The sequence below is a fragment of the Osmia lignaria genome, unplaced genomic scaffold, assembly GCF_051020975.1.
Source record: "Osmia lignaria lignaria isolate PbOS001 unplaced genomic scaffold, iyOsmLign1 scaffold0006, whole genome shotgun sequence".
NCBI classification, from domain to species: Eukaryota; Metazoa; Arthropoda; class Insecta; order Hymenoptera; family Megachilidae; genus Osmia; species Osmia lignaria.
Genome location: NW_027478163.1, coordinates 4,008,501 through 4,023,138, shown reverse-complemented (window position 1 = coordinate 4,023,138; position 14,638 = coordinate 4,008,501).

Sequence of the window (14,638 nt, the reverse complement as noted above, 5' to 3'; positions counted from 1 at the left end):
TAAACTGTAGGAAACATAATTCTCTACAAATAAAGTCTCTTAACATTTTGCCATAGCTCGCTTCGTTTCCGAGATATTTGCAGATTTATCTCAAGGGAAGGGGCCTGACGGATATGTTTCGAGATATTTCTTCTTCTTGTTGTTCTTCTTCTGCACAGCTAAACTGGAAGTGGCATTTCCAGCTCGCAATAGTGCAGAGTTATCTCAAAGAAAGGGGCCACGGTGTTTCTGTATCTCTATTATGTTGGTGCGGCTTCGGAACTTTTAAATATCTTGATATATCTCGAGAACTACGCATCTGATCAAAAAATATCATAGAACATAAAAAGTAGGAAACTTAATTCTCTACAAAAAAGGTCTCTTAACATTTTGCCATAGCTCGCTTCGTTTCCGAGATATTTGCAGGTTTATCTCAAGGGAAGGGGCCTGACGGACATATTTCGAGATATTTCTTCTTCTTGTTGTTCTTCTTCTGCACAGCTAAACTGGAAGTGGCATTTCCAGCTCGCAATAGTGCAGAGTTATCTCAAAGAAAGGGGCCACGGTGTTTCTGTATCTCTATTATGTTGGTGCGGCTTCGGAACTTTTAAATATCTTGATATATCTCGGGAACTACGCATCTGATCAAAAAATATCATAGAACATAAAAAGTAGGAAACTTAATTCTCTACGAAAAAGGTCTCTTAACATTTTGCCATAGCTCTCTTCGTTTCCGAGATATTTGCAGATTTATCTCAAGGGAAGGGGCCTGACCGACATATTTCGAGATATTTCTTCTTCTTGTTGTTCTTCTTCTGCACAGCTAAGCTGGAAGTGGCATTTGCGGCTCGCAATAGTGCAGAGTTATCTCAAAGAAAGAGGCCACGGTGTTTCTGTACCTCTATTATGTTGGTGCAGCTTCGGAACTTTTAAATATCTTGATATATCTCGAGAACTACGCATCTGATCAAAAAATATCATAGAACATAAAAAGTAGAAAACTTAATTCTCTACAAAAAAGGTCTCTCAACATTTTGCCATAGCTCGCTTCGTTTCCGAGATATATGCAGATTTATCTCAAGGGAACGGGCCTGACGGACATATTTCGAGATATTTCTTCTTCTTGTTGTTCTTCCTCTGCACAGCTAAACTGGAAGTGGCATTTCCAGCTCGCAATAGTGCAGAGTTATCTGAAAGAAAGGGGCCACGGTGTTTCTGTATCTCTATTATGTTGGTGCGGCTTCGGAACTTTTAAATATCTTGATATATCTCGAGAACTACGCTTCTGATCAAAAAATATCATACAACATAAATTGTAGGAAACATAATTCTCAACAAAAAAGGTCTCTTAAGATTTTGCCATAGCTCGTTTCGTTTCCGAGATATTTGCAGATATATCTCAAGGGAAGGAGCCTGACGGACATGTTTCGAGATATTTCTTCTTTTTGTTGTTCTTCTTCTGCACAGCTAAACTGGAAGTGGCATTTGCGGCTCGCACTAGTGCAGAGTTATCTCAAAGAAAGGGGCCACGGTGTTTCTGTATCTCTATTATGTTGGTGCGGCTTCGGATCTTTTAAATATCTTGATATATCTCGAGAACTACGCATCTGATCAAAAAATATCATAGAACATAAAAAGTAGAAAACTTAATTCTCTACAAAAAAGGTCTCTCAACATTTTGCCATAGCTCGCTTCGTTTCCGAGATATATGCAGATTTATCTCAAGGGAATGGGCCTGACGGACATATTTCGAGATATTTCTTCTTCTTGTTGTTCTTCTTCTGCACAGCTAAACTGGAAGTGGCATTTCCAGCTCGCAATAGTGCAGAGTTATCTCAAAGAATGGGGCCACGGTGTTTCTGTATCTCTATTATGTTGGTGCGGCTTCGGAACTTTTAAATATCTTGATATATCTCGAGAACTACGCATCTGATCAAAAAATATCATAGAACATAAATTGTAGGAAACATAATTCTCTACAAAAAACGTCTCTCAACATTTTGCCATAGCTCGCTTCGTTTCCGAGATATTTGCAGATTTATCTCAAGGGAAGGGGTCTGACGGACATATTTCGAGATATTTCTTCTTCTTGTTGTTCTTCTTCTGCACAGCTAAGCTGGAAGTGGCATTTGCAGCTCGCAATAGTGCAGAGTTATCTCAAAGAAAGGGGCCACGGTGTTTCTGTATCTCTATTATGTTGGTGCGGCGTCGGAACTTTTAAATATCTTGATATATCTCGAGAACTACGCATCTGATCAAATAATATCATAGAACATAAAAAGTAGGAAACTTAATTCTCTACAAATAAGGTCTCTTAACATTTTGCCATAGCTCGCTTCGTTTCCGAGATATTTGCAGATTTATCTCAAGGGAAGGGGCTTGACGGACATATTTCGAGATATTTCTTCTTCTTGTTGGTCTTCTTCTGCACAGCTAAGCTGGAAGTGGCATTTGCAGCTCGCAATATTGCAGAGTTATCTCAAAGAAAGGGGCCACGGTGTTTCTGTATCTCTATTATGTTGGTGCGGCTTCGGATCTTTTAAATATCTTGATATATCTCGAGAACTACGCATCTGATCAAAAAATATCATAGAACATAAAAAGTAGAAAACTTAATTCTCTACAAAAAAGGTCTCTCAACATTTTGCCATAGCTCGCTTCGTTTCCGAGATATATGCAGATTTATCTCAAGGGAATGGGCCTGACGGACATATTTCGAGATATTTCTTCTTCTTGTTGTTCTTCTTCTGCACAGCTTAACTGGAAGTGGCATTTCCAGCTCGCAATAGTGCAGAGTTATCTCAAAGAATGGGGCCACGGTGTTTCTGTATCTCTATTATGTTGGTGCGGCTTCGGAACTTTTAAATATCTTGATATATCTCGAGAACTACGCATCTGATCAAAAAATATCATACAACATAAATAGTAGGAAACTTAATTCTCTACAAAAAAGGTCTTTCAACATTTTGCCATAGCTCGCTTCGTTTCCGAGATATTTGCACATTTATCTCAAGGGAAGGGGCCTAACGGACATATTTCGAGATATTTCTTCTTCTTGTTGTTCTTCTTCTGCACAGCTAAGCTGGAAGTGGCATTTGCGGCTCGCACTAGTGCAGAGTTATCTCAAAGAAAGGGGCCACGGTGTTTCTGAATCTCTGTTATGTTAGTGCGGCTTCGGAACTTTTAAATATCTCGATATATCTCGAAAACTACGCTTCTGATCAAAAAATATCATAGAACATAAATTGTAGGAAACATAATTCTCTACAAAAAACGTCTCTCAACATTTTGCCATAGCTCGCTTCGTTTCCGAGATATTTGCAGATTTATCTCAAGGGAAGGGGCCTGACGGACATATTTCGAGATATTTCTTCTTCTTGTTGTTCTTCTTCTGCACAGCTATGCTGGAAGTGGCATTTGCAGCTCGCAATAGGGCAGAGTTATCTCAAAGAAAGGGGCCACGGTGTTTCTGTATCTCTATGATGTTGGTGCGGCTTCGGAACTTTTAAATATCTTGATATATCTCGAGAACTACGCATCTGATCAAAAAATATCATACAACATAAATAGTAGGAAACTTAATTCTCTACAAAAAAGGTCTTTCAACATTTTGCCATAGCTCGCTTCGTTTCCGAGATATTTGCACATTTATCTCAAGGGAAGGGGCCTAACGGACATATTTCGAGATATTTCTTCTTCTTGTTGTTCTTCTTCTGCACAGCTAAGCTGGAAGTGGCATTTGCGGCTCGCACTAGTGCAGAGTTATCTCAAAGAAAGGGGCCACGGTGTTTCTGAATCTCTGTTATGTTGGTGCGGCTTCGGAACTTTTAAATATCTCGATATATCTCGAAAACTACGCTTCTGATCAAAAAATATCATAGAACATAAATTGTAGGAAACATAGTTCTCTACAAAAAACGTCTCTCAACATTTTGCCATAGCTCGCTTCGTTTCCGAGATATTTGCAGATTTATCTCAAGGGAAGGGGCCTGACGGACATATTTCGAGATATTTCTTCTTCTTGTTGTTCTTCTTCTGCACAGCTAAGCTGGAAGTGGCATTTGCGGCTCGCAATAGTGCAGAGTTATCTCAAAGAAAGAGGCCACGGTGTTTCTGTACCTCTATTATGTTGGTGCAGCTTCGGAACTTTTAAATATCTTGATATATCTCGGGAACTACGCATCTGATCAAAAAATATCATAGAACATAAAAAGTAGGAAACTTAATTCTCTACAAAAAAGGTCTCTTAACATTTTGCCATAGCTCTCTTCGTTTCCGAGATATTTGCAGATTTATCTCAAGGGAAGGGGCCTGACCGACATATTTCGAGATATTTCTTCTTCTTGTTGTTCTTCTTCTGCACAGCTAAGCTGGAAGTGGCATTTGCGGCTCGCAATAGTGCAGAGTTATCTCAAAGAAAGGGGCCACGGTGTTTCTGTATCTCTATTATGTTGGTGCGGCTTCGGAACTTTTAATTATCTTGATATATCTCGAGAACTACGCATCTGATCAAAAAATATCATACAACATAAAAAGTAGGAAACTTAATTCTCTACAAAAAAGGTCTCTTAACACTTTGCCATAGCTCGCTTCGTTTCCGAGATATTTGCAGATTTATCTCAAGGGAAGGGGCCTGACGGACATATTTCGAGATATTTCTTCTTCTTGTTGTTCTTCTTCTGCACAGCGAAGCTGGAAGTGGCATTTGTAGCTCGCAATAGTGCAGAGTTTTCTCAAAGAAAGGGGCCACGGTGTTTCTGTATCTCTATTATGTTGGTGCGGCTTCGGAACTTTTAAATATCTTGATATATCTCGAGAACTACGCATCTGATCAAAAAATATCATAGAACATAAATAGTAGGAAACTTAATTCTCTACAAAAAAGGTCTCTCAACATTTTGCCATAGCTCGCTTCGTTTCCGAGATATTTGCACATTTATCTCAAGGGAAGGGGCCTAACGGACATATTTCGAGATATTTCTTCTTCTTGTTGTTCTTCTTCTGCACAGCTGAGCTGGAAGTGGCATTTGCGGCTCGCACTAGTGCAGAGTTATCTCAAAGAAAGGGGCCACGGTGTTTCTGTATCTCTATTATGTTGGTGCAGCTTCGGAACTTTTAAATATCTTGATATATCTCGAGAACTACGCATCTGAACAAAAAATATCCTGGAACATAAAAAGTAGAAAACTTAATTCTCTACAAAAAAGGTCTCTTAACATTTTGCCATAGCTCGCTTCGTTTCCGAGATATTTGCAGATTTATCTCAAGGGAAGGGGTCTGACGGACATATTTCGAGATATTTCTTCTTCTTGTTGTTCTTCTTCTGCACAGCTAAACTGGAAGTGGCATTTCTAGCTCGCAATAGTGCAGAGTTATCTCAAAGAAAGGGGCCACGGTGTTTCTGTATCTCTATTATGTTGGTGCGGCTTCGGAACTTTTAAATATCTCGATATATCTCGAAAACTACGCTTCTGATCAAAAAATATCATAGAACATAAACTGTAGGAAACATAATTCTCTACAAATAAAGTGTCTTAACATTTTGCCATAGCTCGCTTCGTTTCCGAGATATTTGCAGATTTATCTCAAGGGAAGGGGCCTGACGGACATGTCTCGAGATATTTCTTCTTCTTGTTGTTCTTCTTCTGCACAGCTAAACTGGAAGTGGCATTTCCAGCTCGCAATAGTGCAGAGTTATCTCAAAGAAAGGGGCCACGGTGTTTCTGTATCTCTATTATGTTGGTGCGGCTTCGGAACTTTTAAATATCTTGATATATCTCGAGAACTACGCATCTGATCAAAAAATATCATACAACATAAATAGTAGGAAACTTAATTCTCTACAAAAAAGGTCTTTCAACATTTTGCCATAGCTCGCTTCGTTTCCGAGATATTTGCACATTTATCTCAAGGGAAGGGGCCTAACGGACATATTTCGAGATATTTCTTCTTCTTGTTGTTCTTCTTCTGCACAGCTAAGCTGGAAGTGGCATTTGCGGCTCGCACTAGTGCAGAGTTATCTCAAAGAAAGGGGCCACGGTGTTTCTGAATCTCTGTTATGTTGGTGCGGCTTCGGAACTTTTAAATATCTCGATATATCTCGAAAACTACGCTTCTGATCAAAAAATATCATAGAACATAAATTGTAGGAAACATAATTCTCTACAAAAAACGTCTCTCAACATTTTGCCATAGCTCGCTTCGTTTCCGAGATATTTGCAGATTTATCTCAAGGGAAGGGGCCTGACGGACATATTTCGAGATATTTCTTCTTCTTGTTGTTCTTCTTCTGCACAGCTATGCTGGAAGTGGCATTTGCAGCTCGCAATAGGGCAGAGTTATCTCAAAGAAAGGGGCCACGGTGTTTCTGTATCTCTATTATGTTGGTGCGGCTTCGGAACTTTTAAATATCTCGATATATCTCGAAAACTACGCTTCTGATCAAAAAATATCATAGAACATAAATTTTAGGAAACATAATTCTCTACAAATAAAGTGTCTTAACATTTTGCCATAGCTCGCTTCGCTTCCGAGATATTTGCAGATTTATCTCAAGGGAAGGGGCCTGACGGACATGTTTCGAGATATTTCTTCTTCTTGTTGTTCTTCTTCTGCACAGCTAAACTGGAAGTGGCATTTCCAGCTCGCAATAGTGCAGAGTTATCTCAAAGAAAGGGGCCACGGTGTTTCTGTATCTCTATTATGTTGGTGCGGCTTCGGAACTTTTAAATATCTTGATATATCTCGAGAACTACGCATCTGATCAAAAAATATCATACAACATAAATAGTAGGAAACTTAATTCTCTACAAAAAAGGTCTTTCAACATTTTGCCATAGCTCGCTTCGTTTCCGAGATATTTGCACATTTATCTCAAGGGAAGGGGCCTAACGGACATATTTCGAGATATTTCTTCTTCTTGTTGTTCTTCTTCTGCACAGCTAAGCTGGAAGTGGCATTTGCGGCTCGCACTAGTGCAGAGTTATCTCAAAGAAAGGGGCCACGGTGTTTCTGAATCTCTGTTATGTTGGTGCGGCTTCGGAACTTTTAAATATCTCGATATATCTCGAAAACTACGCTTCTGATCAAAAAATATCATAGAACATAAATTGTAGGAAACATAATTCTCTACAAAAAACGTCTCTCAACATTTTGCCATAGCTCGCTTCGTTTCCGAGATATTTGCAGATTTATCTCAAGGGAAGGGGCCTGACGGACATATTTCGAGATATTTCTTCTTCTTGTTGTTCTTCTTCTGCACAGCTATGCTGGAAGTGGCATTTGCAGCTCGCAATAGGGCAGAGTTATCTCAAAGAAAGGGGCCACGGTGTTTCTGTATCTCTATTATGTTGGTGCGGCTTCGGAACTTTTAAATATCTCGATATATCTCGAAAACTACGCTTCTGATCAAAAAATATCATAGAACATAAATTTTAGGAAACATAATTCTCTACAAATAAAGTCTCTTAACATTTTGCCATAGCTCGCTTCGTTTCCGAGATATTTGCAGATTTATCTCAAGGGAAGGGGCCTGACGGACATGTTTCGAGATATTTCTTCTTCTTGTTGTTCTTCCTCTGCACAGCTAAACTGGAAGTGGCATTTCCAGCTCGCAATAGTGCAGAGTTATCTCAAAGAAAGGGGCCACGGTGTTTCTGTATCACTATTATGTTGGTGCGGCTTCGGAACTTTTAATTATCTTGATATATCTCGAGAACTACGCATCTGATCAAAAAATATCATACAACATAAAAAGTAGGAAACTTAATTCTCTACAAAAAAGGTCTCTTAACACTTTGCCATAGCTCGCTTCGTTTCCGAGATTTTTGCAGATTTATCTCAAGGGAAGGGGCCTGACGGACATATTTCGAGATATTTCTTCTTCTTGTTGTTCTTCTTCTGCACAGCTATGCTGGAAGTGGCATTTGCAGCTCGCAATAGTGCAGAGTTATCTCAAAGAAAGGGGCCACGGTGTTTCTGTATCTCTATTATGTTGGTGCAGCTTCGGAACTTTTAAATATCTTGATATATCTCGAGAACTACGCATCTGAACAAAAAATATCCTGGAACATAAAAAGTAGAAAACTTAATTCTCTACAAAAAAGGTCTCTTAACATTTTGCCATAGCTCGCTTCGTTTCCGAGATATTTGCAGATTTATCTCAAGGGAAGGGGTCTGACGGACATATTTCGAGATATTTCTTCTTCTTGTTGTTCTTCTTCTGCACAGCTAAACTGGAAGTGGCATTTCCAGCTCGCAATAGTGCAGAGTTATCTCAAAGAAAGGGGCCACGGTGTTTCTGTATCTCTATTATGTTGGTGCGGCTTCGGAACTTTTAAATATCTCGATATATCTCGAAAACTACGCTTCTGATCAAAAAATATCATAGAACATAAACTGTAGGAAACATAATTCTCTACAAATAAAGTGTCTTAACATTTTGCCATAGCTCGCTTCGTTTCCGAGATATTTGCAGATTTATCTCAAGGGAAGGGGCCTGACGGACATGTTTCGAGATATTTCTTCTTCTTGTTGTTCTTCTTCTGCACAGCTAAACTGGAAGTGGCATTTTCAGCTCGCAATAGTGCAGAGTTATCTCAAAGAAAGGGGCCACGGTGTTTCTGTATCTCTATTATGTTGGTGCGGCTTCGGAACTTTTAAATATCTTGATATATCTCGAGAACTACGCATCTCATCAAAAAATATCATACAACATAAATAGTAGGAAACTTAATTCTCTACAAAAAAGGTCTCTCAACATTTTGCCATAGCTCGCTTCGTTTCCGAGATATTTGCACATTTATCTCAAGGGAAGGGGCCTAACGGACATATTTCGAGATATTTCTTCTTCTTGTTGTTCTTCTTCTGCACAGCTAAGCTGGAAGTGGCATTTGCGGCTCGCACTAGTGCAGAGTTATCTCAAAGAAAGGGGCCACGGTGTTTCTGAATCTCTGTTATGTTGGTGCGGCTTCGGAACTTTTAAATATCTCGATATATCTCGAGAACTACGCATCTGATCAAAAAATATCATAGGACATAAAAAGTAGAAAACTTAATTCTCTACAAAAAAGGTCTCTCCACATTTTGCCATAGCTCGCTTCGTTTCCGAGATATATGCAGATTTATCTCAAGGGAATGGGCCTGACGGACATATTTCGAGATATTTCTTCTTCTTGTTGTTCTTCTTCTGCACAGCTAAACTGGAAGTGGCATTTCCAGCTCGCAATAGTGCAGAGTTATCTCAAAGAATGGGGCCACGGTGTTTCTGTATCTCTATTATGTTGGTGCGGCTTCGGAACTTTTAAATATCTTGATATATCTCGAGAACTACGCATCTGATCAAAAAATATCATAAAACGTAAAAAGTAGGAAACCTAATTTTCTACAAAAAAGGTCTCTTAACATTTTGCCGTAGCTCGCTTCGTTTCCGAGATATTTGCAGATTTATCTCAAGGGAAGGGGCCTGACGGACACATTTCGAAATATTTCTTCTTCTTGTTGTTCTTCTTCTGCACAGCTAAGCTGGAAGTGGCATTTGCAGCTCGCAATAGTGCAGAGTTATCTCAAAGAAAGGGGCAACGGTATTTCTGTATCTCTATTATGTTGGTGCGGCTTCGGAACTTTTAAATATCTCGATATATCTCGAAAACTACGCTTCTGATCAGAAAATATCAGAGAACGTAAATTGTAGGAAACATAATTCTCTACAAAAAAGGTCTCTTAACATTTTGCCATAGCTCGCTTCGTTTCCGAGATATTTGCAGATTTATCTCAAGGAAAGGGGCCTGACGGACATATTTCGAGATATTTCTCCTTCTTGCTGTTCTTCTTCTGCACAGCTAAGCTGGAAGTGGCATTTGCAGCTCGCAATAGTGCAGAGTTATCTCAAAGAAAGGGGCCACGGTGTTTCTGTATCTCTATTATGTTGGTGCGCCTTCGGAACTTTTAAATATCTTGATATATCTCGAGAACTACGCATCTGATCAAAAAATATCATAGAACATAAAAAGTAGGGAACGTAATTTTGTACAAAAAGGGTCTCTTAAGATTTTGCCGTAGCTCGCTTCGTTTCCGAGATGTTTGCAGATTTACCTCAAGGGAAGGGGCCTGACGGACATATTTCGAAATATTTCTTCTTCTTGTTGTTCTTCTTCTGCACAGCTAAGCTGGAAGTGGCATTTGCAGGTCGCAATAGTACAGAGTTATCTCAAAGAAAGGGGCCACGGTGTTTCTGTATCTCTATTATGTTGGTGCGGCTTCGGAACTTTTAAATATCTCGATATATCTCGAAAACTACGCTTCTGATCAAAAAATATCATAGAACGTAAATTGTAGGAAACATAATTCTCTACAAAAAAGGTCTCTTAACATTTTGCCATAGCTCGCTTCCTTTCCTAGATATTTGCAGATGTATCTCAAGGGAAGGGGTCTGACGGACATATTTCGAGATATTTCTTCTTCTTGTTGTTCTTCTCCTGCACACCTAAGCTCGAAGTGGCATTTGCAGCTCGCAATAGTGCAGAGTTATCTCAAAGAAAGGGGCCACGGTGTTTCTGTATCTCTATTATGTTGGTGCGGCTTCGGAACTTTTAAATATCTTGATATATCTTGAGAACTACGCATCTGATCAAAAAATATCATAGAACATAAAAAGTAGGAAACTTAATTCTCTACAAAAAAGGTCTCTCAACATTTTGCCATAGCTCGCTTCGTTTCCTAGATATTTGCAGATGTATCTCAAGGGAAGGGGTCTGACGGACATATTTCGAGATATTTCTTCTTCTTGTTGTTCTTCTTCTGCACAGCAAAACTGGAAGTGGCATTTCCAGCTCGCAATAGTGCAGAGTTATCTCAAAGAAAGAGGCCACGGTGTTTCTGTACCTCTATTATGTTGGTGCAGCTTCGGAACTTTTAAATATCTTGATATATCTCGAGAACTACGCATCTGATCAAAAAATATCATAGAACATAAAAAGTAGGAAACTTAATTCTCTACAAAAAAGGTCTCTTAACATTTTCCCAGAGCTGGCATCGTTTCCGAGATATTTGCAGATTTAGCTCAACGGAAGGGGCCTGACGGACATATTCCGAGATATTTCTTCTTCTTGTTGTTCCTCTTCTGCACAGCTAAGCTGGAAGTGGCATTTGCAGCTCGCAATAGTGCAGAGTTATCTCAAAGAAAGAGGCCACGGTGTTTCTGTACCTCTATTATGTTGGTGCAGCTTCGGAACTTTTAAATATCTTGATATATCTCGAGAACTACGCATCTGATCAAAAAATATCATAGAACATAAAAAGTAGGAAACCTAATTTTCTACAAAAAAGGTGTCTTAACATTTTCCCATAGCTGGCATCGTTTCCGAGATATTTGCAGATTTAGCTCAACGGAAGGGGCCTGACGGACATATTCCGAGATATTTCTTCTTCTTGTTGTTCCTCTTCTGCACAGCTAAACTGGAAGTGGCATTTGCAGCTCGCAATAGTGCAGAGTTATCTCAAAGAAAGGGGCCACGGTGTTTCTGTATCTCTATTATGTTGGTGCGCCTTCGGAACTTTTAAATATCTTGATATATCTCGAGAACTACGCATCTGATCAAAAAATATCATAGAACATAAAAAGTAGGAAACGTAATTTTGTACAAAAAGGGTCTCTTAAGATTTTGCCGTAGCTCGCTTCGTTTCCGAGATGTTTGCAGATTTACCTCAAGGGAAGGGGCCTGACGGACATATTTCGAAATATTTCTTCTTCTTGTTGTTCTTCTTCTGCACAGCTAAGCTGGAAGTGGCATTTGCAGGTCGCAATAGTACAGAGTTATCTCAAAGAAAGGGGCCACGGTGTTTCTGTATCTCTATTATGTTGGTGCGGCTTCGGAACTTTTAAATATCTTGATATATCTTGAGAACTACGCATCTGATCAAAAAATATCATAGAACATAAAAAGTAGGAAACTTAATTCTCTACAAAAAAGGTCTCTTAACATTTTGCCATAGCTCGCTTCGTTTCCTAGATATTTGCAGATGTATCTCAAGGGAAGGGGTCTGACGGACATATTTCGAGATATTTCTTCTTCTTGTTGTTCTTCTTCTGCACAGCTAAACTGGAAGTGGCATTTCCAGCTCGCAATAGTGCAGAGTTATCTCAAAGAAAGGGGCCACGGTGTTTCTGTATCTCTATTATGTTGGTGCGGCTTCGGAACTTTTAAATATCTTGATATATCTCGAGAACTACGCATCTGATCAAAAAATATCATAGAACATAAAAAGTAGAAAACTTAATTCTCTACAAAAAAGGTCTCTTAACATTTTCCCATAGCTGGCATCGTTTCCGAGATATTTGCAGATTTAGCTCAACGGAAGGGGCCTGACGGACATATTCCGAGATATTTCGTCTTCTTGTTGTTCCTCTTCTGCACAGCTAAGCTGGAAGTGGCACTTGCAGCTCGCAATAGTGCAGAGTTATCTCAAAGAAAGAGGCCACGGTGTTTCTGTACCTCTATTATGTTGGTGCAGCTTCGGAACTTTTAAATATCTTGATATATCTCGAGAACTACGCATCTGATCAAAAAATATCATAGAACATAAAAAGTAGGAAACTTAATTCTCTACAAAAAAGGTCTCTTAACATTTTCCCATAGCTGGCATCGTTTCCGAGATATTTGCAGATTTATCTCAAGGGAAGGGGCCTGACGGACACATTTCGAAATATTTCTTCTTCTTGTTGTTCTTCTTCTGCACAGCTAAGCTGGAAGTGGCATTTGCAGCTCGCAATAGTGCAGAGTTATCTCAAAGAAAGGGGCCACGGTGTTTCTGTATCTCTATTATGTTGGTGCGGCTTTGGAACTTTTAAATATCTCGATATATCTCGAAAACTACGCTTCTGATCAAAAAATATCATAGAACATAAATTGTAGGAAACATAATTCTCTACAAAAAAGGTCTCTTAACATTTTCCCATAGCTGGCATCGTTTCCGAGATATTTGCAGATTTAGCTCAACGGAAGGGGCCTGACGGACATATTCCGAGATATTTCTTCTTCTTGTTGTTCCTCTTCTGCACAGCTAAACTGGAAGTGGCATTTCCAGCTCGCAATAGTGCAGAGTTATCTCAAAGAAAGGGGCCACGGTGTTTCTGTACCTCTATTATGTTGGTGCAGCTTCGGAGCTTTTAAATATCTTGATATATCTCGAGAACTACGCATCTGATCAAAAAATATCATACAACATAAAAAGTAGGAAACTTAATTCTCTACAAAAAAGGTCTCTTAACGTTTTGCAATAGCTCGCTTCGTTTCCGAGATATTTGCAGATTTATCTCAAGGGAAGGGTCCTGACGGACATATTTCGACATATTTCTTCTTCTTGTTGTTCTTCTTCTGCACAGCTAAACTGGAAGTGGCATTTCCAGCTCGCAATAGTGCAGAGTTATCCCAAAGAAAGGGGCCACGGTGTTTCTGTATCTCTATTATGTTGGTGCGGCTTCGGAACTTTTAAATATCTCGATATATCTCGAAAACTACGCTTCTGATCAAAAAATATCAGAGAACGTAAATTGTAGGAAACATAATTCTCTACAAAAAAGGTCTCTTAAGATTTTGCCATAGCTCGCTTCGTTTCCGAGATAATTGCAGATTTATCTCAAGGGAAGGGGCCTGACGGACATATTTCGAGATATTTCTTCTTCTTGTTGTTCTTCTTCTGCACAGCTAAGCTGGAAGTGGCATTTGCAGCTCGCAATAGTCCAGAGTTATCTCAAAGAAAGGGGCCACGGTGTTTCTGTATCTCTATTATGTTGGTGCGGCTTCGGAACTTTTAAATATCTTGATATATCTCGAGAACTACGCATCTGATTAAAAAATATCGTAGAACATAAAAAGTAGGAAACTTAATTCTCTACAAATAAGGTCTCTTAACATTTTGCCATAGCTCGCTTGGTTTCCGAGATATTTGCAGATTTATCTCAAGGGAAGGGGCCTGAGGGACATATTTCGAGATATTTCTTCTTCTTGTTGTTCTTCTTCTGCACAGCTAAGCTGGAAGTGGCATTTGCAGGTCGCAATAGTGCAGAGTTATCTCAAAGAAAGGGGCCACGGTGTTTCTGTATCTCTATTATGTTGGTGCGGCTTCGGAACTTTTAAATATCTCGATATATCTCGAAAACTACGCTTCTGATCAAAAAATATCAGAGAACGTAAATTGTAGGAAACATAATTCTCTACAAAAAAGGTCTCTTAAGATTTTGCCGTAGCTCGCTTCGTTTCCGAGATATTTGCAGATTTATCTCAAGGGAAGGGTCCTGACGGACATATTTCGACATATTTCTTCTTCTTGTTGTTCTTCTTCTGCACAGCTAAACTGGAAGTGGCATTTCCAGCTCGCAATAGTGCAGAGTTATCCCAAAGAAAGGGGCCACGGTGTTTCTGTATCTCTATTATGTTGGTGCGGCTTCGGAACTTTTAAATATCTCGATATATCTCGAAAACTACGCTTCTGATCAAAAAATATCAGAGAACGTAAATTGTAGGAAACATAATTCTCTACAAAAAAGGTCTCTTAAGATTTTGCCATAGCTCGCTTCGTTTCCGAGATAATTGCAGATTTATCTCAAGGGAAGGGGCCTGACGGACATATTTCGAGATATTTCTTCTTCTTGTTGTTCTTC